The sequence below is a fragment of the Cupressus sempervirens genome, chromosome 2 (assembly GCF_028749045.1).
Source record: "Cupressus sempervirens isolate cs-2001-9-10 chromosome 2, ASM2874904v1, whole genome shotgun sequence".
NCBI classification, from domain to species: Eukaryota; Viridiplantae; Streptophyta; class Pinopsida; order Cupressales; family Cupressaceae; genus Cupressus; species Cupressus sempervirens.
Genome location: NC_143119.1, coordinates 668,754,384 through 668,763,834, shown reverse-complemented (window position 1 = coordinate 668,763,834; position 9,451 = coordinate 668,754,384).

The window sequence follows — 9,451 nt, the reverse complement described above, 5'->3', positions numbered from 1 at the left end:
TCACTAGAAGTGCAACATATTGGTCCCATAATTTTTCAGGTAGTTGCATCACTCGCTAGAATGATCTTGAGGTAAAAAAAATTCATAGCTTTATGCCCATAGTTGATGTTGTTAAATTGCTATTAAATTTCATTCAAATCAAGATGGAAAAAGGCGAAGCCATGAGTAATTTTTTTGATAGATTTAATATAAGTATTAGTAAGATTCCTCTAACTAGTGAGCTGAGTAAGAATAACCAGTTGTGTGTTTTCATTTCCACCTTGCAAATTGAAATTGGATTCTTACTTGTGCATCTAAAAGTATAGAGGTTGCAAAATGCACAAAGGGAGGTTGTTAGCTTGGATGATGATATGATCATCAATGGGATGAAATGTGCTAAATATTCATAGGCTAAAATATACACCTATGAACGACAACATTATCTGAAGGTAAAGCCTGCTCAAAGAAGACTTGTTCTAAAAAATGATAAAAAAGCATTTCCTATTTCCTCTTGTCAAAATTTGACAATTTTTAATGATGAATATTTTCTAATGCCTCCTATGATAAAAAAAAAATTCCCCATATTGTAGTTGGAGCTTATCATTGGCATGTTGACTACAATGATGAGGAGCTTCAAGAGCCCACGTCTGCTGAAAATGATTCCTCAAATATGGTTGAAGGTTGTTTTTTACATGTTGAAAATAATGATGAGAACATTTCTCAATCTTCTGATCTAACAACTTTCCTTGATGTGCTCCCCACAGATGGAGATCTTGGTGGTGACCAATTAAATAAGAGCCTCCCCATGGTTGTCTCACTACCAAAATTTGAACCTTTTCAAACTGAAATTTCTAATGCTATTTTAGTCATTGATGATAATCAAGAAAGTATGGTGAATTGACATGGACAAAAAGACAATTGTTATCTTGATACACAAAGGGAATATGGAATATTCCATTTTGATTATGCATCTCAAGAAGAAAGTTTGAGTCCTAAAGTACTAGAGGAACAAGAATACTCTTTAGAAGGTATAGTTGATCATGCTACACAACTAGAAATAGTAGTGACCCGATTAGGTATATCTTTTATTCAACATAGATTTGCTAATATCAAATTAGGTGGGAACTTACTATCAGATGCTTCTTTATTAAAATTAGAATCTTTTAGATTTGATACTTCTAAAATATATGTAGCTAGTGACTTTGATCAAGGAAGTGTAGTAGATCAACAAGAATAAGAAATGCTTAGGAGTGGCAATACTAAAATAGAAAATTTTTTGCATGATGATTGTGAATTTTTTTAGTTTGATCACATAGAAACTAATGAAGAGATGCTACAACCTAAGTAATTCAAAGAACTTGTAGAAATTGAAATATGTGCTAAAGAAGATTTGTTTATCCCTTTAGTAACATCTTGCACACAGTTAGAAGTGTTTAAGTTTGATAATGAAGATGGGTTGATTGATACCATTCCTATATTGGAGTCCTTTTTTCTTTAGTCATATATGGTCCAACTCATTCAAAAAAATGACAAGATATTTGACCATAATTCTATGGAGCGAAATGGTTATTTGGGCCTAACATACTAATTTAAAGGTTTGTCAAAACATGGTGGTCAGATCCATACTCATGACTACTACCAAATGGTTACTTAAGGTGACACATCTTATGTTCTAACCTCTTTTTCAGACTAGAACATATTTTTGTTAGCGAGTCAATGGTTTTCCATGAGCATCCGGATGCATTATTTAAGGTATGAATTTTTTTCCCTTGCCTTTGTATATAAATTTTTTGTTGTGAGTAGGAGTAGCCTGCTTTTGTGCTTTTGGTAGTGTAGTTGTTTGGCTTGTTGCCCTGTCCCCTTTCTGCTCTCTACAAGTAGCCCTTGTTCCTTTATTTCTCTAGACCCTATTTTCCTAATGGACAAGCACTAGTCTCCTACTAGAGGCTCCTAGATTCTTCATGTCCATTGCGTCCCACATCCCTAGTCAGAGTTAGATATTAACATGCTTTTGCACCTGACATTTTCAACTTTGTAAATTCATCCTAAGGAGAAATTATTTTAGTACATTGTTGGTTTTGTTGCTAAAAATTCCTTTGTAAGGTTTTTTCTATGTAGAGGCAACATATTGATATTGTGTTGAACTCAAACTTGAACCATGAGTTTCAAGTTCAAGTTCAAGTACAAAGGTTCACATGGTTTGAGGTTCAAATTTTGACTTCATGTTCAAAGTTCGAGTTTGTAGAGCCAAAGTTCAAGCTTCAATTTCAGATGTCCACCATTATCAGGTTTGAAATATGGGTATAGATGCAAATTCAAAAGTTCAAGTTCAAGTTTGGGCTTCAAATTTTGACTTCAATAAATAGATCTAGAAACTCAAAGTTCAAAATTCAAATTGAAAGGTTGGTGTAAGGACCCAAATATGAGTTCACTTCCTATACCTGAAAATCTAGGTTTAGATTGAAAGCTATTTCAAGGCTCAAACTCAAAGTGCAAACTTAAATTTGAAATTTAGATATGATGATCCAAAGATTCAGAATCACAATCACAGTTAGCAATAACCAAATAAAGAAATTGTGATAGTCTAATATCCTAAGATAGAAATGCATATATCATAAAGATAATCTATGCTACCTTGGCTTGGTGTTGATTTCATTTCTAATTTAAAAAAAATACTTGGAGGATTTGAAAGACTAGAGAAATAACATTTTTTTATGAAAACATTTGGTCTTTCTCATATATTTGAAGAACCATTGAGATTGGATTTTATAAAACTATTCCATGATATCAGGGAGGTTAAAACCACCTAAAGGTTCATGATGCATGTGCAGAACATAATGAATACAGATTAGATATAACCATAGTCTACAACATGGGCCACGATTCTAAATGATTCCATATTGTTTAACTAATCATGAGCAATTGAGATCTCAAATATAATGCTAGTGATATGTAAATATGTAGAGGGTATTGTGATGCACTAAGAAAGAAGCATTAGTAGACACCACATCAATGGATTTAATAGCCTTTCTCAACATAGATGCATGCATATAGTCAAGTATTGAGGAACCCAAAATCAATGTGACAAAGATCAACCATGAGATGCTTGGTGGTGATGATAATTACCTTGGATAGATAACAATTGATTTTAGTCTTCAATATTAATCACAAGTGGGCTCGAGTCATAATAAATGTTGAGAATCATTCTCAAAGAATGGTCATGAATAATTAAGTATGAGATATCATATACTTGAAAAAATACTCAGACTCCACTAGAAGACATAGGCACCTAATAGGTTTATAATAATTGACCTCTTTGTTAAGTCATTCATCACATCTATCAATTAGTCATATTTCATGAAGATGATAGTTTATATAATATGAGAATATCAATGGAGTAATTGTGACTAGGGTTATATGTGAAGTATGTTCCTTGTAGATGTGCATAATGCATGGTGATCTCATCTGATCCTGCCGTATTTGAAGCATGTGGCTAAGTGTCTTGAACCCAATTTCCAATGATTCACATGGTAGAAACTCCAAAAACATCTCATATAATGTAAAAAAAGTGATTTGTTGATGACCATCAATGCAAGAGTTTTATCAATTGGATCATAGAAGATAACTTTGAAGGAATCTCCAGATGGTTGTAATTAGAAAAGGCTTACAAAATCCAAGCTTTCTTATTTGCAAGAACAAGTGGAATCCTCATGAATTGGCTTGTTGATCATTATTATCAGTATGATTTCATAGAGGAGACATCAATTCAGAATGCATAAATGATGAATTGAAAAATATTAAAAGAAAATAGCCAATAAGAAAGAAGGATTTAAGCACCATGGAGGTCTAGTTGATTGCATAGTAGAAGATTTTAGGCTTTCACATACAGATTGTTGACATAATGCTTGTGATAGTTGAGGTTAAAGATAGTTTTGAGGTAATATTTTCTAAATAGTCATCTTGCTAAGGACACATGTACATCACCGCGGTGTGTACCTAAAGTGTGAATCAAGCCATCTTTAATGGTTTGAAGGTTCTCATATATTCATCATGTCCTTTGAATGGCTTGCTTCATCTGCAATATTCTTACTATCACACTTTAGGAATAGATAGTTCGAATGATTTCTATATAGTTCCAACAATGCTAATGCCTAAGTAGATGAAGTTAGAAGCATAACTGAAGACATCTTTTATATATTACCCCAAGCCTAGATGTCACCATTCCCTTAGACATCATTGATTGACTTAGCATAATCTGTGACCAATCTAGGTGACAAATGCCACCTATCAAATAATATGCATGTTATTTTCCTAATCAACAAACATCTTGATGTTTAATAGCATTGGTCTTGATAAAGTCATAAAGGAGTTATTTTTAAGAAACAGTTACTAGAACCAAGTCCAAGTGGGAGATGTTACTTAATGTGAATTCTACTACACAAAAGAGGTTTCTTTATTTTTATGTGGGATAGTCCTAAGGCTACCAAAGAAAGGGAGATACATCTCTTATGCTATTTGTAATAGGGAGAAGGGGGAATTTAGTTTGGTTTTCTATACTTTGATTAGATTTGTAGAGATAGGATAATCTTGTGATCATCATGTTATGTACTTAAAATGTAGGAATTTAATATGTCAGATTTTGAAGTTTGGGTATGAATTTCTTAGACTGATGTTGATTATGTAGTCACTTCTGTCACATTTTAAATGTAGTTTTTGTATTGTTATTTATTGTTTGTAAAAAAAGAAACACTTCTTTCCATTTTCTCTATAATACAAAGGATTCGCTAGGTAGTCTTGTGGTTGCTTATCCATATTTCTTCTTCCATTTAGTTTATAAATCTAGGAATCACATTCATTTCATGTCTATGAATGAATTCTGGAAAACCTTAGTATCTTTAGGTTAAAGATACATCCTATCATTCAATTTATTACAAATCTTTCAATGAGGCAGCTCTACCTCTCAATTCAGAGGAGAGTTATCAACCAATGACAACTCGTCCAACTATTAGTTCTATTTGTTCTTCCATATAGATATTTAAGAGTCAATTCATTTCATTATTGTTGAAGGAAAAATCTATTTACTAACAACCAGTAGCCAAATTTACTTTACTACCTAAGTTTATGTTAAGGGGGATGTTAGAATAATTAAGTATTTTCTTATTAATTAAATCATATTGATTTAATTATTAAGCAACTTATTATCTCTAGTTTATTTAAGCTAAACTTTGGGCATATAACAATTAATTCTTTTATTAATTATTATCATGCAACCTAGGTTTTACCTTTTAGGGTTTTGATCTCCTTTATAAGGATCGATCTCTTTGTAATAATTGATTCACATTTGATAATAAAAATCTCTCTTTTTGCTCATCAAGAATGTCTCATCTATGGATTTAGGAATTCCAACCTCCATAGCTTTTGCTTCTCTCTTTCTGTGATAGGTGTTTGCATGTAGGTGATTCTTGGGACTTGTGAGGTTGATCTTTCATAAACTTCAATAGTTACAATACACTATTAAATGTGACCTAGTTAGAGGATTTAATCACCTTGATAGGAGTGATCTTGTCAGAGGACTTTAGAACATTCCATTAAAATGTCACTTGTTAAAGGATTTACAAAGACTGTTAAGTCCTTAATGACTATTAGGTTAACCTTTGATTAAGGATCCTATGAGGCCACTATCAAAGATATTTGTACAACCACTAAAGATCTTGCCATGAATCTATTTGATATGGATCTCCAAGTTTAGCTTGCCAACCTTCACCATCAGAAGCAAGTTGTAGACAATTATGCTACCTGGGGAGCTCAACTCAAAGCCTGCCTTCACTGGCTGGAGGTTGGTGATCAAGCTTCCAAGGAATTTTTTAATGCATTGAGGTCATGCCACTCTATGGTGGGGATCAAGTGCATTTGGGAGGGTCAACATACCCTCTGTGAGCTTCCTGATATTCTTCAAGCCTTTGTTCACCACTATGAAAAAAATTTCACGGCTCAGGGTCCCTCAATAGCCAGGGACCAAGCCTTGCAGGCTTGTTTAGCTATCATGCTAAAAAAATTGTTCTAGAAAAATATGTGTTCTATGAGCAGAAGCTCACTCTGGAGGACCTCAAGGAAGTTGACTTCTCCATGGTAGATGATAAGACCCCTAGTTGTGATGGCTTCCATTGTGAATTTTGCAAAGCATTTTGGGATGCGATTGGTCAAGACCCGCATAAGGTTTATATCAAGGCATACAATTATCATTCTCTAGGTAATCTTATTAACAAAGGGAATATTAAATTCATACCTAAGGTAGGCAACCCTAAAGACATCTACAATTGGAGGCCCATCACATTGTTGAATGTTTCCTATAAGATCATTGCCAAGGCTCTTTCACTCAAAATCTATCATCTTTTTTCTCAGATCATTCACCTTGAACAAACGGGTTTTATCAAGTCCCATTATATCTTGGATAATATAATTACTATGTGGGAAGTGGGAAGGGATGGAATGGGCTTGTCATTCCAAGCAACGGGCCATCATTCTCAAAATTGATTTTGCTAGAGCTTATGATAGGATTGAGTGACCTTTCATCCTAGCCATGCTTCAAGCTCTTGGGTTTGGCCGTACCTTTTTGCAGTCAGTTCAAATTCTCTTTGGAGATGTCTCTACTTGCATCTCCATTAATGGTTGTTAGTCTCAAGCATTTGGGCTTTATTGTTCAATTCACCAAGGCTGTTTTCTGGCGCCCTTGTTATTTTTCTTGGCAGTAGAAGGTTTTGGGTATTTTCTCAGAAATTTCATTTCCTAAAGAAGGGTACAAGCTATTTCCCTTCTAGATTCCCTTGACCAGGTTTTGAATGGTCATTTTGTAGATGACTCTTTCCTCACTCTCATTGAGGATGAAGAGAATTTTTCCTCCACTTTGCAATGTCTTGACACATTCTATCTTTCTTCAGGGTCTTCCATTCAGTGGCACAAAACCCTTTGTTACAGACAGTCTTACCTTCCTCATCCTACTTGGCTAGAGGAATACCAATGGAAATGGGTTCAACATGGGGAATTTATTCATTTATTGGATATCCCCTTTGTATTCCAAGCCTCAGTTGTTGAGCTCTAGAATGTAGTTCTTGCCAGAATAGAGAAGAAGCTAGAGTATTGGATCACCAAACCTCTCGCACTTGTAGGAAAATTCTAGATTTGTTCCAAAGTGCTAGCCACCACCCATGTTTATTATTCTTCCTCTTGGGCTTTGTTAAAGGCCTTGTACCTCAAAATTGAATGCCTTTTACGTGACTTCCTTTGGGCATCATACACTTCTCACCAGGGCTTTTATAGAGTTGCTTAGGATTTTTGCTATCTTCCCAAGGAGTCTAATGGCTTTGGCTTTCTATCCACCCAAAAGAAAGGTACTTCTTTATGTGCCAAATGGGTGATTTGAGCTCTTTCCAGCAATGAAGCCTAGAAGATTTTGTTAAGGCATTGTATTTCTTTAGACTTTCTAGTTCACCAGCTAGCCTGGAAGGGGATTGGGTTTCAAACCCTTCTAATTACCATTGAACCTATTCAAATTTAGGGTACTTTTGTTGCTAAGAGTATTTGGAAATCCTGGGAAGTAGTTAAGCCCTAGCTTCACTGGGTTGGCAATGTATTTAGAGATGGGCTTTCCTTGAACCAGCATAATCTTTGGTGGTCACCTTTATTTTCTATCCAAGGTGTTGTTCCCTTGGCTAAGGTGTACGAGGCTAGTGGTTTGCATTTTTTTAAACACATCATAAGGACCCCTAAAGATCTTTTCTCTAGAGTTACTATGAGCTTGTGGTCATGGGAAGACATGTGAATGCAATTTCGGCTCACTCATCCAAATTGATAGACTTTTGATCTTCTAGTTTCTATGGTGCCTTCACATGTGTTACACAAAGTGGACATTCAATCTTCTTGCCCTTGGTGGAAAGATTGGAAGTGGTATCTAGACACTCCAGTAACTAGCTATAAACCTAGGCTGGGTTACCGATGGTTGGTTCCTCACCTACCCATGGTTGACGCTCTCAACAAACATTTGCATTTGCAATGTTTTCATAACACTTGGAGTCATAGGTTCTCCACTTTTTGGCATGCCATTACTGAACCCAAAATTGCACACTTCACCTAGTGTATTATTTTCTAGGGCTTTCCTTTGGGTTCTCGACTATGACATCTGGGAGTTCCTAACCCCCATTACCCTTTTTGTGGTCAACCAGAGTCCTTTTTGCTCATTTTTTGCTTTTGTAGATGGGCTCAATGTTACTAGTGATGGATCCATGATCTCTTCCACTCCTTTCTCCTAGAACCCTTTTCTTAGCATATGGTTCTTCTAGGTGATAATACCCTGATTCCCTTCAAATACGCTTGGATATGTCATGCTTTCAAATTAGAAATTTTATTTACCATTTGGAAAGATCACAATGCAGTCATTTATGCTCACAACACACTTGACATTAATGTGCATATGTACTCCAAAGCATGTATTTATAACAATATCATGTTGCAGATTCAAGTATAGATGGATAAAGTGGCTCTAGAGGTGGCACACTTACAGGAGCTTTTGGCTCATTAGGGAAATGCCCCCTTCATGGTTGCTCATGTTCTATTGGATTTGGCCTCTGATGACTATACTCCTCCTTGTGGTCATTGTCAAGGACATAGTAGTTTCGCTCACCACTCGTGCATGCCTCACTCTCAATGGTACCACTCTCCTAGTAGTGGTGCTTTTGGTTGGTGTCACATTTTTGGAGGTTCCAGTGATCAACACCACTCAGCCTCACCTCCTCAGAGGTCTAGTCCAGGGTGGTCCCCTCCTGTTTCTCATACTACTAGTTGGCCCTCTACTCACCCAAACCCCAAGGGGGTGTTTCCCCAACTAGATTTAGCCATTTCTCCTCCCAAGCCTCAGGGAGAGAAAGATAAAGATAATGTTGTTGTTGTAGATGATGGTTGGGCTGCCCCTGAGCCATGTACGCTCCCCACTTTTGAGTGGGGCTCTGATGATAAGGATCCTCCTTCCTTGGCTAGCACTACATTGGCAGCTTGAGGATTTCTTTGTTTTCTATTGTTTTCTATAATTTTTTGATGAATAGTTGATTTCCAGCCAGTGGCTATATGAACTCACGAGGTGATCCTATATCACCCAGCCCTTTTTTTGTGAATATGTAAATTTATTATATATTTTTTAATATAAGGAAGGGACTATTCATCAAAAAATAATAGGGTTTGATCTGTGAGATTAGAATTCACTTTTTAATTTCATATCTTTGTTTAGATCATGTGTTGATTCTCTGATAAGCCTTTTGTGGCACCTATATCCTTGATTTTCTTGGCAGTCCTTCAAGCATTCACCCTTCTCTTCATAACAAACTTAAGCCTCCTTCTTAGATTAGCTTATCAACCTTAGTAACTTTATTCCATTCACTAGAAATCTCTCAAATACACATAGCTTCTCAATTATATTCTCCTT